At 42.4% G+C, this 18735-nt stretch overlaps 1 protein-coding gene across 4 annotated transcripts in view; it reads left to right on the top strand.

The window, feature by feature from the left end:
- Cntnap2 (contactin associated protein 2) overlaps positions 1-18735 on the top strand; it is a 2252040-nt gene that overhangs the window by 2221998 nt on the left and 11307 nt on the right. The window lies entirely within an intron of this gene.

Raw genomic sequence — 18735 nt, 5'->3', positions numbered from 1 at the left:
CTTAAGGCAGTAAGAGTTCACAAGACACGATAGCATGGAAGTGAAGCCCCAATTCCAACACCTTCATTGCTTCTTACCAGCAGATTAAGCTCAGGCAGCTACCATAACCTCATTTCTCAGCTGCTAAGACCTAATTCACAGAATCCCACATGAGATGATGCACTTAAAAATGTAGCATGGAAGCTGGAGAATGCTCAGTGGTTTACAGCACTTGCTGCTCTTACAGAGAAGTGGTAGTCAGTTCCCAGCACCCAGTGGTGCATCCTAACCATCCAGTTCCAGAGGATCTGAAACCCTCTTCTGGTCTCTGAGACATGGCATGCATGTGGTACACATATGTACCTACAACAAATGCTCATACACATAAAAAAATTTTTTAAATGTATATTAAAAAATCATAACTTGGCACAATCAGATTTATTTCAAGTGTATAACTATTTAGCTGTAATAATAATAATAACCATGGTCACTGTGTTAGACACTTTGCTATAGCTTGAGATAGCCACTGAAAGCTTCTGAATCCTCTACCACCCCACCCCACACAGACACAGACTCTAATTTGTAGCAGCTCATCATAAGGCAGTACATCCTTGATTGCTTTAATCATGTTGTAGTCCTGTGCCAGTATTTGGCTTCAGGGCCATCATCACCATGGTGAGTCTTACTAGGACTATCCCTGGAAGATTTGTGGGGTTTAGGAAGAATCCAGAGTTGTTCTATTATCGGAATAGCCGATTGACAGACTAAGCAGCGGTCCTTGTTCCTCACTTATGGATTCCTGTAACATGCCGAGAGCACCGTGTGCTAAAGGCACTCACAGCAATTCCCTTTCATGAGTGTTGTGAAGGGCACCCAGCAGGCTGGGCTTTCCTTTTGGACTGGCTTGAACAAAGAAAGCATCCCTGCTGCCGAAGGATGAAAAGGAAGAGGGAACATGTGAGAGCAGAATGACACATATCAAGGCCACAGAGGGGGAGAGAGTCCTTAGATGAATTCCTGCATACATGGGGGTGAACAACTGGTGAGCTGCCTTTAAATATTCAGGTTCTGGGGATGCCAAAGGTATATAGTGTAAGAAGAGGCCACAGGAGACTGTGAGCATGTGTGCTCTCAGTCTGCTGCCAAGAAACTGGACTCAAAAATATCTAAACACTTCCTTGAGCCAAAATAAGCTCTATTCATTATGGCTTAATTAGCCAATTGTTTGCTTTTAAGGTCTGTGAAATGTACTTGCAAAAACCAAACCATTTTAGTTCATGGATTTAAAAAAAAAATGCTTTATTCATGACAGCTTCCTTCTTCTGGTTGATTCATGCAAATGAATACAGTTTAGAAAACATTTCTGTTAGTATTCAACACGCAAATTAAAATTCTGCATTCCAAGTAGGCACAAACCAGTAATTGTAGCACTTAGGCAAGAGCAGTCCAAGTTCAGGGTCAGCCTAGGTTATATAGCAGGACCCTGTCAGAAGGAAAGAAGTAAGGAAGAGGGGAGGGGAGGGGAGGGGATGGGAGGGGAGGGGAGGAGAGGGGAGGGGAGGGGAGGGACAGGTTGGGGAAGGAAAGGGAAGAGGAGGGGAGGGGAGGGGAGGGGAGGAGAGGTGGGAAGGGAGGGGAGGGGAGGAGAGGTGGGAAGGGAGGGGAGGGGAGGGGAGGAGAGGTGGGAAGGGAGGGGAGGGGAGGAGAGGTGGGAAGGGAGGGGAGGGGAGGGGAGGGGAGGAGAGGTGGGAAGGGAGGGGAGCGGAGGGGAGGGGAGGGGAGGGGAGGGGAGGGGAGGGGAGGGGAGGGGAGGGGAGGGGAGGGGAGGAGGGGGGGAAGCAATCGAGCCAGCCATTTGGGATTTAGAGCCAATCATGAAACATTTCTATAATTGGGGAAGTACCTTTTGATGTTTAACTGTCAGTCCTGTGAACTATTAAAAGAAAAAGTGGAATACAGCCTTCACAAGATGAGTCAGAAGGCTTATTTAGGTAACATGACTCCATCTTGATTCTTTTAGGTGAGTGAGAGCTTGAGAGGGCACAGGGTGAAAGGGAAGGAGGGACAAAGAGAAGTCAGGCTGGAAGGTTCCTCCATAGCAGCCTCCACTGAGACAATATCAGGAGGAAAAGCATCCCCTCTGCCCTTGAAGTCAATGCTCAGGGGCCTGAGAATTAAGATGACAAAAGATAGAGCAACAGGAAAAAGGAAAAAAAAAAGTTTGTTTATATATAGGAACTTTCAAAAGATTTAACTTTACAGATGGTCAAAACCAAAAGCTTCTAGACCAAGTACAAAGGGAGATAAAATAACAAGGTACAATGGCCTATGTGGTAGGATTTCTAGAATAGACATAAGAATATTTATAATAATGTTTGTCATGAAGGCATGAGGGGGTCTCTCTCTCTCTCTCTCTCTCTCTCTCTCTCTCTCTCTCTCTCTCTCTCTCTCTCTCTCATATGACCATAATACTCTCCTGGAAAAAGAAACTGGGGAGAGTTCTGATAGGTTACTATCCATCTTCCTGGGAAAAGAAAGATATCCCAAAGAGGGCAGTAAGTGTAGCTGCCTCGTCTTCCAGAATTCTCTCTCTTTTCTCAGAAAGAAAAGTCCTAATTAGGTTTTTCTGGATCTACCGTACTCTAAATGCCTTCCATTTAAAAATAATTTGTGAGATGGCCTAGTCGGCCATCACTGGAAAGAGAGGCCCATTGGACTTGCAAACTTTATATGTCCCAGTACAGGGGAACGCCAGGGCCAAAAAGTGGGAGTGGGTAGGTAGGGGAGTGGGGGGGAGGGTATGAGGGACTTTTGGGATAGCATTGGAAATGTAATTGAGGAAAATACGTAATAAAAAATTTAAAAAAAAAAAAGAAGAAGAAGAAGTGGTGTGAACAAAAGCACTGGAATAAGCTACTAACATTTTAAGGGGAAAAACCTTAGAAAATGTTTGTTGGTGTTGCCTGGCATGACAGCACACAGTGTGGAGAATGCATGTTGTATGTCCATATCCAAGACTACAATAGAAAAAAAAATAATAATTTGTGAAGCTTGAATGATGGATCATTCAATAAAATGTTTGCTGTGAGCCGGGCGTGGTGGCACATGCCTTTAATCCCAGCACTTGGGAGGCAGAGGCAGGCGGATTTCTGAGTTCGAGGCCAGCCTGTTCTACAAAGTGAGCTCCAGGACAGCCAGGGCTATACAGAGAAACCCTGTCTCAAAAAACCAAAAAAAAGAAAAAAATGTTTGCTGTGCAAGCATGAAGACTACATCCTCAACATCCACCAAAACAAAACAAAACAAAACAAAAAAACAGACAGACATGGTGGCATGCATCTATAATCTCAGATGTGAGGAGGTGAAATTAGGATGTTCTCTGGGGCTCACTGGCCTACCTTAGCAGAACCAGGGAGCTCCAGGCTCAGTGAGATACCCAGTCTCAAAAATTAAGATGGAGAGTAACTAAAGAAGATGTCTTATGTGGACCTCTGAAAACACACACACACACACGGGGGGCGGGGGGGAAGACAGGGGTTAATTTGATTTATAAATTTTGCTAATATCTCTGGGATTCCAAATGGATCCTCACACCAGCAACCGCCTCCCGAAGCCTACATTCATCATTCATCATTTTGAGTCAAGGGTTTAGATAATTCCACATGCTTGAATAGAGGAGAATTCTTGCTGTGAGCTATTCAGAAAGAGAACAATAGCATGTACACAGAAATAATGTTTCCTTCTGTGAATAATGTGAGTGTAGAACTGGCTTTGGGACAGAGAGAGAATAAAGGGGAACACTGGCCAGCCCTGGCCTAAGACATCTGTGACTAATTTGTTCCATGGAGGGGCTTTGAAGCTTGATAGGCTTCTCTCAATAGCCTCAACCTCAGATCACCTGGGAGCTTGTTAGACAGCAGGAAGGACCAAATCAGCACCTCCATTTTAGTCAGGATTCCTGGGTGACTATGAGAAACTCTAATAGTGTTCTTCTGCTGCTGATCTCCACCTCTGTAGCACTTTAGGATTACAGGAGTCTCAATGTAGATTCTGTCCCTCTGAGTAATTAAAGCAAATGAGGACTGAATGCTAGTGTCTGTCCCTAAAACGTCCTCAAGCGACTCTAGTATGTAATAGGGTTAAGAATCACTCATCAAGGGGCTCGTGAGATGGCTCAGTGGGTAAGAGCACCCGACTACTCCTCTGAAGGTCCAGAGTTCAAATCCCTGCACTTACATATAATAAATAAATATATATATAATAAATAAATAAATAAATCTTTTTTAAAAATCACTCATCAAACAAGAGGGGCACCTTGAAAATCACTTGTAAGTAGGCTACTGAAAGAAACAAGACAGGGCTGGGGTTCTGTGTCAGTGGTAGAATACATGCCTAGTATGTGTGGACATACTAGGCCCAGATGTCCCATCTGGGTTTGCTCTCCAGCCCCAGAAAATAAAAATAATAAAATAGCTAATCTTCTTTCTTTGACTAAATTTGGAATCAACTAGGAGACACTCCTCTGGGGTTGCCTGAGGGCATTTCGGGAAGACCCACCATGAATGTTAGCAGTACCATCCCATGGACTGGGGTCCTGAGCTAATGGAAAAGGAGAAAGAGAGTAGAGCACCACAATGTGACCACCCCTCCCTCGTGCTGCACTGTCCAATCCTTCCTCAATTTCATCAGGCCTTTCGCCACAGCAATGTCCTAAGTCACTGTTATAGAGCTCTTGGAGCTGCTTTAGAACCGTCATTATCAGGTAGAAAAAGCAACCCCAGTCTGGCTTATTTTAAGGGTCACAAAATACAGTTAGTTACTGTGACTTATCCCTCAGAATTGTTGGCTCTGGTATTTTTCTCTGTCACATTCAGAATCTTACTTCCTTGGAATGAGAAAGTCATGCCAGCAAGAGATGGCTACAGATGGTCTCACACAGTCTGTAAAACACAAAAGCAAAACAAACAGCAGAAAGCCTGAGTCCAAAAGTCAGCTAGCGCCCATTTCTGTGCTAAGGAACCACTCCGAACTATATGCCAGGTTGCTTGTGGGCATTCCTGTGAAGCCTTGGGGAGTTTGGTCTCATTTATGATATTTAACACACAATGAATTGGACCAAAGGCATTTCTTTCAAAAGATCATTTCAGCAGACAGATGCAAAGCATCATTCCCTATAGGTCTTTGGTCAGAAGGATGACAATGGGCTTCTGCATTCTCACAGGACTTGAGTGCATGCAGCAGATACCCTTGGCACAATTCATATAGTATGTGATACCTCAACCTCAGAAAACCTGCCTTTGGAAGGTGCTGCCAGCTGAATTACATCACTGTAGCCACTGTGACCCTGGGCTGTCTGCTCCTAGACCTTACATAGCCCTGAATCTGATACTTGGTCGTCCTTATCAGAAATCCTCACAGAGCCTCCTCAGTGAAGCAGGTGAAAAATCAGAAATAAGTAATCATGGGCAGAGAAAAAGACAGTAACATGCAATTCTCCTCGCACACAATTCTCCTCGCACATAATCCATGGGCAGAGAATGTCAGGAACCCAGGGCTAAGTACTCAAATTCTCCCATGGAAACATACAGTTTTCCAAAATGGTTGGAAAAGCAGCCCTCTTAGGAGCATAGCTCAGCCCCCACATAAAAGTCCACCCTTGGACTTTTATGTCCACCCTTGTTCATTGTAACAACTCCACACTCCCTTACTTTCCAGAATAGTCTCTCTGGAACTGGGAAGCATGGTTTCTGGTCACTACATCATTCACCACTAAAAGAATGTATTTCTGAAGGCATCCTGCCTCTGTGGCTGTGATTTTTCTTTTCTTTGTGTGTTTGTATTTGTGCACAATGTACTTGAATGTGTGCTTGTGTATCCAAACGTGTGTGGGTATATATGTGTTCAGGTGTGACTACATATGTGTGCACACACATGTAGAGGCTGAGAGATCACCTTAGGTATATTCTTCGGTCACTCTCCACTTTATTTATTGAGGACTCTCTCTCTTACAGAAGGTGGAACTTGCTGCTTCCAGCAGTCTAATTAGCCTGCTTGCCCCAGGGTGCCCTGTCTCTACCTTCTCAGTGCTAGGATTACATGTGGCCTCCAAGTCTACGAGGGTGCAAGGATGTGAACTCCAGCCTTCACACTGAGCCATCTCCCCAGCCCTAATGCTATGGTTTTTAACGACTTAGTTTCTTGTCCCTACTCCAAATTTCTTTTCTACCATCTAAAGATAAAATATTTTCTATCTTCATATGCAAATGAGTTATGGATATAATGAACATTTTAAAACTTCACACATCTATTCAGCTTCCTTCCTAAATACAAGCTGGTGTTTTTCTTTCTTTACCACCTGCAAGCACTTAAAAGGCATCGTTCCTGCTCCAATAATTACACCTTCGTCTCTTTTCTCGTGGTTGTGCTAAGATCTCATGATTAATGCACTTAGTTCATACACTTAGTCCTTGTGTTATTTTATTTTTGTCGTTCTTCCTTCCTCTTTAGCAACCAGCACAGGGCCCACTCATATGCAAGTGTGAAGAAAAATGAATGCATGCCCATTAGCTAATGTGCATTTATTTTCCTGCATGTGCAGTAGCACAGATTTCTACAGCAAATGATAGCACTCATTACACTTTTGTTCCTATGATATTTTCATAGTAGATAACTTGGTGCTCGATCTTCCAACTGAGGCTATACTTACATTTCACTTGGTGAATTACTATAAATTTCCTTATGGCATAATCCAACTGACAGTGTGCTTTTTTCCCCACAAACTCAATCAAACTAGTGCCTCATAACATCCTTTTCAGTTTTGCTATATTTTATTGGATAATGAAATTTTGCTATCATCTTAATTTACATTTTCATTACTTGTGGGTGAAGTTAAGTTTCTTGGTGCATATATATGTGCCATTTGTATTTATTTTTCTATAAACTGCCTGCTTACTATATTCTTTGTTCAAAGAATTATTATAGTTTTATTGGGTTGTTGGTCACTTATGAATTGGCTTGTAAGTATTATTTATACATTAAGTAATATTAGTTTCTTTCATAGTGTGGTAAGCAAAATCCCTTCCAGAAACATCAGAAAGGAAGAAGTAGATATTTTGTTTGCTGTTCTCAGAGGATGCAGTCCATGGTAGAGAGGGCAAGCAAGGCAGAGTGCTTGAGGAAGTGGGATGTACAGAGAGGAGAAAGCTGGCAGTTTCAGGCTATCTCCTGTCCCTCTTACTCCACCCAAGGCCCCAACCCAGATAATGAGTACACCCGTGTTCTGAGTAAGTCTTCAGTTATTCTATGCTGGCTTATAACATCCTGGACACACTGGAGGTGTGTCTCAATCTCCTAGGTGACTCTAAATCACTCAAGTTGAAAGAAAAACTACCACAAGATAATTCTTATTGAAATATATATACATATATATATATATATATATATATATATATATATGCTTTCCAAGTTCAATTTCTAATTTTTGATGTATGGGGCTTTCTCCTATGTAGATGTCTCTAATTTTTACATGATAAAGTGTTAATGCTTTATGCTATGCGTGGGGGTATTTACAGCCTCCTCCATTTGGAACATGCTTTATGAATTAGAATTATAAATCTGTATTTCTTGTAATGATTTTGTTTTGATGGTCATATCTGCGTATTTGCTCCACTATAAACTTCCTTTTGTGGGAGGAGACTGATAAGAAACCAGCTTTCTTTTTCCACAGTGACTGGCCCATTGCTCCAGCGCCAGTGATTGACATGTGTCCTTAATTACATTCTAAACTACCCTTTATAGGCAAGCTACTTCTCAACTCTGCAGCCTGTAACAAGATCTGATACTTCATGAAACAGAAGCAAATTCTGGGCTCTTCTGGATGCACTGAACAGCATACAAAACAAATTTTCTCTCATTTTTTCTTTCTTTTCTTTCCTTACAATAGATTTAAAAAAAAAAAAAACATTCTGGGTAGGATTCTATCCCATTCTCTCAGATCACCCACCCTCCAGCCCCTACCCCACAGGGCAAAGCACTTAGAGCCTTTCCCATTTTCCCCAAGTCTGTGCCTGACAGGCATTTCAGCCATTAGCTCTGTCACAGGGGGCTGGCTAAGTGGAGGGCAACCCTGAGGTACCTGTAACCATGGCAACTTCTCTGTTGGTGGCAGAAACAGGGACTCCAGCAAGGCACAACATACATTTTGCCTTGTTCCTGTACCACAGAAATGCTATCAGGGGCTAGTGAAAATGGAGATTGTGCTGAGGGCTTTCCTGTCTCCAGTAATCTTTGTTCTCATCATATCTTCTATATTGTAGTTTTTGTTATGTTTATTTTTGTCTTGTTTTGCTTTTGAGACAGGATGTTAGTGTGTTGTCCCAGTTGTGTTAAACTTCTAGTCTCAAATGTGCCTCCTGCCTCAGCATCCTAAGTAGCTGAAACCACAGCTATACCCACCACCACACATGACTGTGCTGCATTCTTTTTTCAGTAGAAATAGGGTCAAGTAGCCCAGGCTGGCCTCAGACATGCCATGTAGCCAAGAATGACCTTGAACTTCAGATCCTTTGGCCTCCACCCTCCACATTCTGGGATTACAGGTGTATTAACAACACGCTTTGTTAGTGTGATGAGGAAAACTGAACTCAGGCCCTCATATATGAGTGGGTAGGTACACTATAAATAAGTTACATCCCAACCCTACATACTGATCTTCCAGGTATTGCTGACACTCATAGTCATGTCATGAAGCTGTAGCCCCACTCAGGGAAGTGCAGAGCCCTCCACAAGACAAGGTATAGCTTCATTCAATAACCCATCATAAAAAAAAAAAAAAAAGACTATTATAGGAATTCACGTGTACGAGGTCCTCCCTGGGGAATAGCAGCCACCACCTAGAAATGCTCATTCTACCTCTACTGACAGATTGGGGGCTTCTGTCCTTGCCTATGGCCAGTAAAGCAGAAAAAAAAAATATCCAGATGAAGTTTTGAGTCCATCACTACAGGCTTTCTTGTCTGCAGTCACCAATAATGATTCTATTATATATCCATACAATATATATCCATTATATAGCCCTATATCCAATAATGAAGCACCAATAACTCTTCCCTGTCTTGAAATATTTGAGTGAGTCTGCATACGTTATATGAATATTCAGAAATATACAAAGACTATGAAGATTCTGAATTCTGATGTTTGTTTCTTGTCTAAGGATAACCATAAAAGGCTCTTAAAAGAATTGAAATCTGGGCCCCTGTGAGATGACACAGTAGGTAAAGATGCTTGTCATGTAACCTAGTGACCTGAATTCAAGTCACGAAACCCACCTAAAGGTGGAAGGAGAAAACTGACTCTACAAAGCTATCCTCTGACTTACACACACATGTGAATGTACACACATGTACGTACACACCCACTAACATTTTTCGAAAACAATTTAAATTTATATCATGTTACAGTATAAGCAAACACAAAACATGCATGTGAATATGGGTGCAGTTATGTTAAACATAGAGAATGAGATAACTTGTTTTGAAAGTGCTCTTTGAAAAAAACCTTAAAATGTTTCTCAATCTTTTTCTTGGGAAATTGAGCTTAGAAAACTGGAAAAGATACAAACAAAAGTAATGTTAGCTGCGACGTAGAAATTACTTCTGTGATTTTGCTTTATGCTAACAGAGACCAAAAGTAACTTGAGTGAATAATATTAGATTTAAAGTACTAGTGTGTGTTTATGTGTGTGTGTGTTTGTGTGTGTGTGTGTGTGTGTAAAGTTTGTAGAGGTCAGAAAACAACTTGAGACATCTGAGTTCTCTCCTTCTGCCATTTATATTCTGGGGCTCAAATTCAGGTTGCAAGGGGCAAGGGCTTTTCACTAATGAGCCACCTCACCATCAGAGTAGACATGTTTTAAAGATAAAAACAATGGGGGGGGGGGCCTGGAGAGGTGGCTCTGCAGTTAAGAGAACTTGCTGCTCTTTATGCATGGAATTCTGAAAGAATGAATGAATGCTATATGGAAAGAAGAACTATTTCCAGATCTAAAATCTGATGAGAAAATGGTTGGTAACCCTCACAACACTCATGCCTGTCATTTCAGCAGGCGGTACACTGTGCCTTGCCGTATTGTAGGGTGAGGCCATTGATAACTTTTCTCCTTCAGAGACCTTTGCTCTATGAAAGCTAACCACCTTCTGCAAATATTTACTTCAAGTACAAAAAGGATTCCACTTTTTTATTCTGAACTGTTTTGCCATATTTTGTCATTCTTTAAATAGAATAGAGATGTCTGGTATGCCAGGCAATTTGCATAGTTGTAGATTAAATACACTTCTCTTCTCCTTTTTCCACTTTCTCCTCTCTCCTGACTTTTTTAATAACTAAATCATGCTCAAGGCTGCTCCAGCTAATTAAATGGCTTTCACACTTTGTTGACATGAAGAAGAGCTCTGGCAGAACTGCAAGGCTTCTAAGTGCTTATCATGTTAGCTTCATAATGAGGTGAGCCGAACCAGGGAGGAATCTGTCTGTAGAAAATGCCAGGCTGACACTTTGGTAACCCAGGATAATTTGTTTCCCAGAGTCTGCTTTGATGACCACTAACCATTCTGCCTATCAACAAACACAAACAATTGTCTTTCTTTTGAGATAGACAGTTTGTTGAAAAAGAAAACATTTCAAAAGGTGTTTTAGAGATGTGTTTTTTTAAAATAAACAACTATATTTAACATAGGGCTTTTATATCCAGTTTATTTTTAAGTCAGCTTTTGGGACTGAAGAGAAGACATTGGCTTGAATTTCAAAAAATAAAAGTACATCATATAATGTTTCACTTGCACAGATGAAGCTGCAGAGTAATTCAAAACCCAGGAAGGCAGCTGCATTTACCGTAAAAGACTTAATATGTATGCAGACTTAATTTTCAGAGGCACTTTAGATTTGCCCATCTTCCCAGCCCATCTGTAGTAGATCCAAATCAGGCAGCAGTCTTCAATCTGGGTGTACTCTAGTATTCTCAGAGACCCTCCCATTTCTGGAAATTTAGGGATAAAAAAGGCCATGAGATAATAAATATAACACAAACACAGGGAGGGCTGTATTCAATGCCTCAAACTATAGACAGTATCTTCTCCAAGTTGAGATTTCAAGGTTAGAGCAGAAGAGTACCTGTCTTAAAAATGCATTCTGCTATCTACTCAACTCAGAAGACATACAACACTGACAAAAGACAATCCATAATGCCCAGCCACTTCCAGAAGACCCATCTCTGTGCTCCAGCTGTGGATCCTGAATTTTACTAGAAATTTGCACAGAACAGAAGTCCAAGAAGCTCCCTTGCCTTACCTGATTCCTAAGGTACTGACATGCACCTAAACATTGACTCTATCTTAACCTGATAGAAGTGTGGATGGCTGAGTGCCACGCCCTAAATTCCAGACATCCACAGTATCTTCTGATACTTGCATAACGCACATAGATGTGTTTCTCAATAGCAGTGTGAGGGAGTGTAAGGACACAGATCCTCTGAAGACCTTCATCTATAAACTACACCAACCTCTGACCACTATCTGGAGAAAGCTGACCTGCATCAGAATGTCCTTGAAATACAAATTTAGAGCTTATTTACTGTGACTGGTGCCTTCCTTCTGTCCCCTTTACTCTCTCCTTAAAAGCAGAAATCAACCCCATCACTCTACAGATAGCCTGGGCTTCTTAATACTGCTTCACTGATATGAAAACCGTCAGTTTTTCAGCTCAGCCTTCCTTCCACACAAGTGATTTGCTCACAAGGCTTGTAAGCATGCAGATCTATGAAAACCTATTGGCAGGCTACTTTTAAGCACTGGGAAGCTAGACATACCATAATATGCCTACAAGACCCAGAATTTGTACTCTGAACTGGGTGCTCAGTTACTGTACAACCCTACCTTTGCAAGGAACAGAAAACAGGGAGGCAAGAATTCTTTGCGGAAAAAAAAAAATGGCATGGACATCTTTAAACATCAGGGCCCTAATACATGATTGTACCAATATTTTTCCTCCTTGACACACTTCCTTTATGGGTACAAGGTATTTGTAGTACTTCTGTTATCAATATGAATTATATTGCATAAAGAAGCACCTAGAAGACTCAGAGCACACCTTTGGTCATGTTCCTTAGGGTGGGGCATGCTTTCCAGAGAGCATTAGCTACGAGAGGAGTAAATGCCCACATGCATCTGGCTAACACCATCCATAAACTGAGAGACTGGAAGAAATGGGGGGGGGCTACTATGCTCTGGAAGCAACCCTGCTCCCTTCATGGCCACCCATGAGTCCCCTAGACCCTCCCCACCAGGGTGAACTGAAACATCTGAACGGAGCCCAGATTAATCCTTGTTTGTGTCAGGTATGCGGCTGTCACAGCCATGAAAACCTGAATAATAAGGCAGCTAAGGATGCACCTATGGTAAACACTTAATTCTTTGCCTGTGCTTTCTTATGCTGCATTTAATATGAATTAGGATAGACTTTGTCCCCTGAGTTCAAAGTGCTGAAAACTTGCAATGAGATCTTCTTAGAGCAGTGTCCCTTTAACAACAACAACAACAACAAAAAACAGAGCTAAAGAAATGGAATGGTGGGAGATGGCCACACATGGGCATTCTAGTGGACAAGTCATTAAAGACACAAATCCAGGGCTTGGGGGAAAAGTTCTCAGAAGGATTAAATTAACACACCGGAATAGCTGGAGGTCGGGACCACCACCACTGGGGTGTCTCAATTAAAGTTGGGCAACTCAAAGGGAACTATGTTTCAAGCATTCTAGGAGCCTGTTAGAAATTCAGACCCCCAGGCCTGGCCAGGAGTTTCCCAGAAGAATCTGAATTTTAACAAGATCCGCAGTGATCTACATGCACCTTCCTGTTGGAAAGCTATAAAGCAAAGCACTCTGAAATCAATTGCTCTCCCCTAGGGCACATCAGAGGTTGAAGATATGCAGCAATATCTCAAGGCCTAAGAACACCTCCAATACACCCAGTCACACTGACTTCCAGGGCCCGATTTCCATAGGATGCAAAAGCCCTTTACAGGGGTGCCTGTTACCATGGAACTCAATCCAGCAAGTCATCAAGCACAAAGCACAAAGGGAATTCTCCCTCAGATGGGAGCTGAAAAGGACTTCCTGAATTTGCACCTTTCCCCAGATTTGGGTTTCTTTGTTCCATCACTTCCTATGGCAAGAAGGAAAAGAATTTATGACCAACCTCAGTAAAGAGGAAAGTAACACATAAGGAAAGCCCCACCCCACTATCAGTGCAGAAACCAAAGCTCTCACCATACAGGGAAGTCATTTTGAGTAACAATGGCCTGAGAAAACAAGAGTGTAGTGGCTCACACCTTTAATCCCAGCACTCGGGAGGCAGAGGCAGGCGGATTTCTGAGTTCGAGGCCAGCCTGGTCTACAAAGTGAGTTCCAGGACAGCCAGGGCTATACAGAGAAACCCTGTCTCGGAAAAACAAAAAAACAAAAAACAAAAACAAAACCCAGACAGGTAGGTTACCCCATGTTCCATGGTTTGTTTGTTTTAAAGTAAGAGTGCTCTGTCTGCATGTACATGCCAAAAGAGGGCATCAGATCCCTTTGTAGATGGTCATGAGCCACCATGTGGTTGCTGGGAAATTTAACTCAGGACCTCCAAAAAAGCACCCAGTGTATTTAAGCACTGTGCCATCTCACCAACCCATCTGATGAAATTCTTAGTTTGGGGGATGGTGGAAGCTAGTGGTCTGCTAAGTTAGTAGATTCCAAAAGGTTGTTTTGTTTTTTGGTTTTAAATCTCTGTTAGTCACAAACTGTTAGTTCCAACACAGAGTTGGGCAAAGAATGGCTATTCTAGGGGTTCTATTACTAGCCCATGATACAGTAATTAGCCTCTGGACCTACAACATTCCAGTCTCTTCACAGTACTGAAATTCTAACCAGTCACTCTCTGTAGACATAGCTTCTTTTCAGGAGTTTTGTTAACAGCCATAGTTCTGGGGCTCTCTGACCTAGATACTCAAGCCTTGTTCAAGAGCTATAGTAATAAGCATAGATTTGAGTCAAGACGACATCTATCTTCTGAGACTCCCAGGCTCTTGTGTCCTGGAACAAATAATTGGACCAGGGACAGATGTAGAAATAGTCTGCTCAGAATGAGAAAGGTAACAGACAGCTCTAACTAAAGCTCCAGGCCTGAGCATCGTGACCCAGTATGGACCACTTACACAGCACTAACCTCCTCCCTCACTTGGAAGTTTTAAGCTTTTCCTACAGCATGCTCTGATCCTTCCTGTAACACTGGTGTTGTGATCATAAAAAGAGAAAGAGCTATAAGAATATGTTCTGGCGGGGTGTGGGGGAAGGGGTGCCTCAGTGGGCCCATGCCCAAACATCTCTTCCTCTGAGAGACCAGACACACACCGGTATAGTATAGAATAGAGTTTATTCGAGGCATGGGGCAGAGGCAGAGGAAGGCAGAGAGGAGAGAATGGAGAAGTGGAAGCCCGCCATGGTCACGTGGAGGGGGGGAATAGGGAACAAGGGAGCAAGAGGCAAGAGAGAGGCAAGAACATAAAAGAGAGAGGAGGGGCCAAGCAGCCCCTTTTATAGAGCCATGCCTACCAGGCTATTGCCAGGTATCTGTAGGGGTGGAGTTTAGACAGAATACCAACAACTAGTAGGAGTAATATCCAACTGACTTCTTTTATACATGCTAAACTTGATACCTCCCCCCTCCTCTCTATGCTTATCACCACAGTAAGATTCCTAGAAGGTACCCTAAATGAGGAGTTACAGGTGACTTGAGCACCTATGGCCACATAGCTCTGGCCTTATTGCCACCTGTTGGGAACAAAAAATAAATAAAGGGGGGATGGGGGGGCAGGGAGAAGTTGGGAGGAAAAATATACCACATCTGGCCAGAGTTCCTATACTCTGGGCAGGCGGATGCGGGGAGACTGCTGGATGCTTTGCCCCAGGTGAGCATGCCTGACCCAAATGGCCAGGGGTGGAGAAAGGGGCAGCCCCCGACCGGGGACCCCCCCTCCCCCGGAGCTACCTTGCTAGTGCCCTAGGGTTGTAGGAGAGAGGGAATAGGGAAGAAGTTCCCAACACTGACCAGAGTGCACAGTGGGTCTTCAAGGAGCAGAGACTATGGTTTAAGAGCTTTATTATAGAAATGGAGAGAGGGGGGGGAGGGGAGAGGAGAGGAGAGGAGAGGAGAGGAGAGGAGAGGAGAGGAGAGGAGAGGAGAGGAGAGGAGAGGAGAGGAGAGGAGAGGAGGAGAGGAGAGGACAAAGAGAAAGAAGAAAGGAGAGAAGACAAAGAGAAAGGGAAGAGGATAGAGAAGTGAGAGAAGTGAGAGGTAAAGGAACAAAGGAATAAGAGCATAACGTGGCGGGGCTGAACACCCCCTTTTTATGGTCTTCACTGTTGCTAGGTAACTGGGGAGGAGTTTAGCCTGAAGGTCAGAAGCTTGGGTCATTGCTTACTTGACTACTGACCATGCTTCTCTTGTGGGGGCTGTGGGAGGTGGTACCTTACTTAGGCAGGGGCCGGAGTTCCAGGAGCATGAGGGAACGCCTACTGTGTCATGTAGGTGAATTATGACTATCAGGGTTCAGACCTCAGCTCTACTGGATACCAGCCTGCAATTCCCCACAGCCACCCACTCCAGATAGTCACCTACTCCGATACATATTACAGATAAGATTTATTAGACTAATGAATCGCTAAAACCCAAGCATAAAAGTAGCAATTTGTACTCTACAAGTGTCCACGACAGTATTATATAGTAATTATGAGGATTGATTTATAATCAGTTATATATGGAAAGAAGAAATATAACAAATATAATAAAGTTTATTGCTCATTCAGACCTTTGATAGAGAGATGGAATTTTTAAAATAAATTGGGACATATTGTAGCAGGCTAAAAGTTCATTTATTCTGTTTATACCTAATTAACCTCTATTTCTCATGGGATCTTAGGCAGTCAAGCAAATGGCCTTCATTTCTGCCTTTGTGTACAAAATTTGACTACACTAGTAGAGCCTAATTTTTAAGCCAGAAGGCAAAAATTCAAAAATCTCTTGCCCATATTAACTGGGGAATTCTGGTAAGCTGGCTTTCACCAGAAACTGAAACTGGAAAATAAAGATGGAGATGATACCCAGAATCCCCTTGGCTCAAGACCATACATTGTCTGTCTGCAAAACCTGCTGAGCCTGAGTCTCAAGCGAGAACAGCAGTATCCTCTTTCAAAGAAAGCCAGACTGCCTAAGTCTTCAGCATCTTTATCAACAGCCATTTGCTTTCCTATGTTTAAAATACAGTCAGTAGTGGTAGCTGAAACAAATTAACTTGGAAAAATCACTTTCTTCTATAGAACTCAAGACTCAAAGAGAGAAGAGATAAGAAACAAAGAGGCTGAGAAAAACAAGAAGACACACACACATACATTCTATCTTAGGCACAGCCTCAAAATAACACTGCAATTTAAATTAAATTATAATTAATAGCAGCAGTTTTGTTGAAGTGCCTCGGATCATCATTTTCAATGCTGAAGATCCAGTGGTTTCCATGGAGACATTTTCTCTATGTGATGTCAAATCCAATCTTTATTTTTTTTCTTTCTTTTTGTTTCTGACATATGACAACCTGAAGCTTTTAGTGCCTTTCATTTGGGGGAGTTTTATGTTAAATAATCTTAATTTTCTTTTATATGTAGTTAAATGTGTGGTTTTTGCAATTGGTTTCTGAGCCTAACGTCTACAGGTTCTCCTATTTGAAACAGTAAGAACCACAAGCACTGAAATTATCTTTGTCTTATTCTGTATTCTCTCTACCCACTTCCCTAGACTGATAAGAAACTGGAGAAAATAATTCAAATATCCTTTCAATATTCTGTTCTTCTGAGTGTATTCTAAAGTCAGTTTCCCATTTCAGTGTTTGCCTTGCATAAGCACAGCCATGACCATTTTCTTTGTGTTGTCTTGACTCTTGGGGAGCGGGATTGGGAGGTGATATTTGCTACTGGGAGGGCTGTGGGGGTTTCTGGTCTGCAGTGTCAGCTTAGGGTTCTTAGGGTTGACCCCTTACTGCCATTGTGTGGAATTTTCCTTTGTCAGGCAAATGACTCTCATGCTGTGATTTGGAGAAAGAAAAAAATAAAAGACATGTACAGTCACCTTTTTTTTTCAGTGTGAATAAGTGTTTTGCCTACATGCATATCTGTGTGTCACTTTCATGCCTGGTGGGGACAGAAGAGGGCATTGGCCTATGAATATAATAGTGGAGATGACCAGATGAAAAGAATCATTCAGGAGAGATATACAGAAATACACATACTTCTGTGAGACATTAAATCAGAGCAGAAATGGCTCCCTGCCTGGTAGTTGTCATCACGTGGTAGTGATTTTGTGCTCTATGACAAGACACCTGACATAAACAGCTCAAGGAAGGAAAGAATTCTTTTGCCCACCTCTTGAGATGGTTATTCCAACACAACCATGGGAAGCCTTAGGCACAGCAGAGCAGCTGTCAGTATGGTGGCCAGGGAGCAAGGAAAGGAGTAGAAAGGGCCCAGGAACTGTTAACATATCTCCAAGGATTCTGTAGCAATGGTCTGCTTCCTCCAGCTAGAGTCTCACCTCCTAAGGTTTCCAGAACCTCCCCAAATAGGACTAACCTCCAACAGATGAGTGTTTTAGCACTTCGTATGTGCTATCATTCGGGGATCTAGGAGACATGTATTTAATATGGAATGTATTTACAGGACGTAAGTCTGCCCCTGAGATTCATTAGTATCTCTTTATTTTACTAGTCCAAGTTTAGGTTTGCTCACAATGTTTCTCAAGATATAGACTCCCTGATATTTCAGCACCACTAAAATTGTTTGGCTCTCCCAGGGGGCTAGAAGGCAGGGGGACAGGAGTACCAGCAGTAGACTCGAACACATGTCGTGAATGAGCTTTACCATCCACATCCCAGGCTTGTGTTTTGGTCACTGCATTTCTCAATACTCATTCCAAGATGTTGGTACCCAGGGGAAAGGACAGTAACAATGAACTACATCTACCAAAGCAGCAATTGCTATGATCGCTAGAATAAAATAGCATTGCCACAAGGGAGTAAGCATTCACATGCATTAGAATACCCAGGCTTAAATTAAAAATAAACCCATAAAAATCCGCATTCTCATGAAAGAAAAGAGAGACAGAGGAAAAAAAATAACTATGAATGTCCTTGATTCTGTAAGGGTTTCTAATGGCCTGAAGGTTTTCCACTAATTGGTTTCTAACAACCAAGGTCTAGTGAATACAGCCTCTTTTATGTGCTTTCTTTATTTAATATGTTCATTTCCCTCATTTGTGTGAAAGAAAGACTAAAACTCTTGCCTTGCTTTAACGTTTTGAGAGTGAGCAGTTGAGTTTTTAAATATCCCTGCATGAAAGAGTTATTGAAGAGTGTCTTAGTTATGGTTTCTGTTGCTGTGATGGTTGTGTTTGGACATGAAACACCGTGACCAAAAGCAACTTGGGAGGGAAAGGGCTTTTTCACTCACAGTTCCATATAACAATTCATCATTAAAAGCAGTGAAGGCACTAATTCAAGCAGGGCAGGAACCTGGAGGCAGGAGCTGATGCAGAGGCCATGGGGGGGGGGGTGCTGCTTACTGGCTTACTTATGATGGCCTGCTCAGCCTGCTTTCTTACACACACACAGACATAC

Source organism: Mus caroli, unplaced genomic scaffold (assembly GCF_978045245.1).
Source record: "Mus caroli unplaced genomic scaffold, Mus_caroli_1 scaffold_7, whole genome shotgun sequence".
Lineage (NCBI taxonomy): Eukaryota > Metazoa > Chordata > Mammalia > Rodentia > Muridae > Mus > Mus caroli.
Note: the sequence above shows the minus strand (reverse complement) of the source record. Positions and strands in the feature narration are given on the sequence as shown.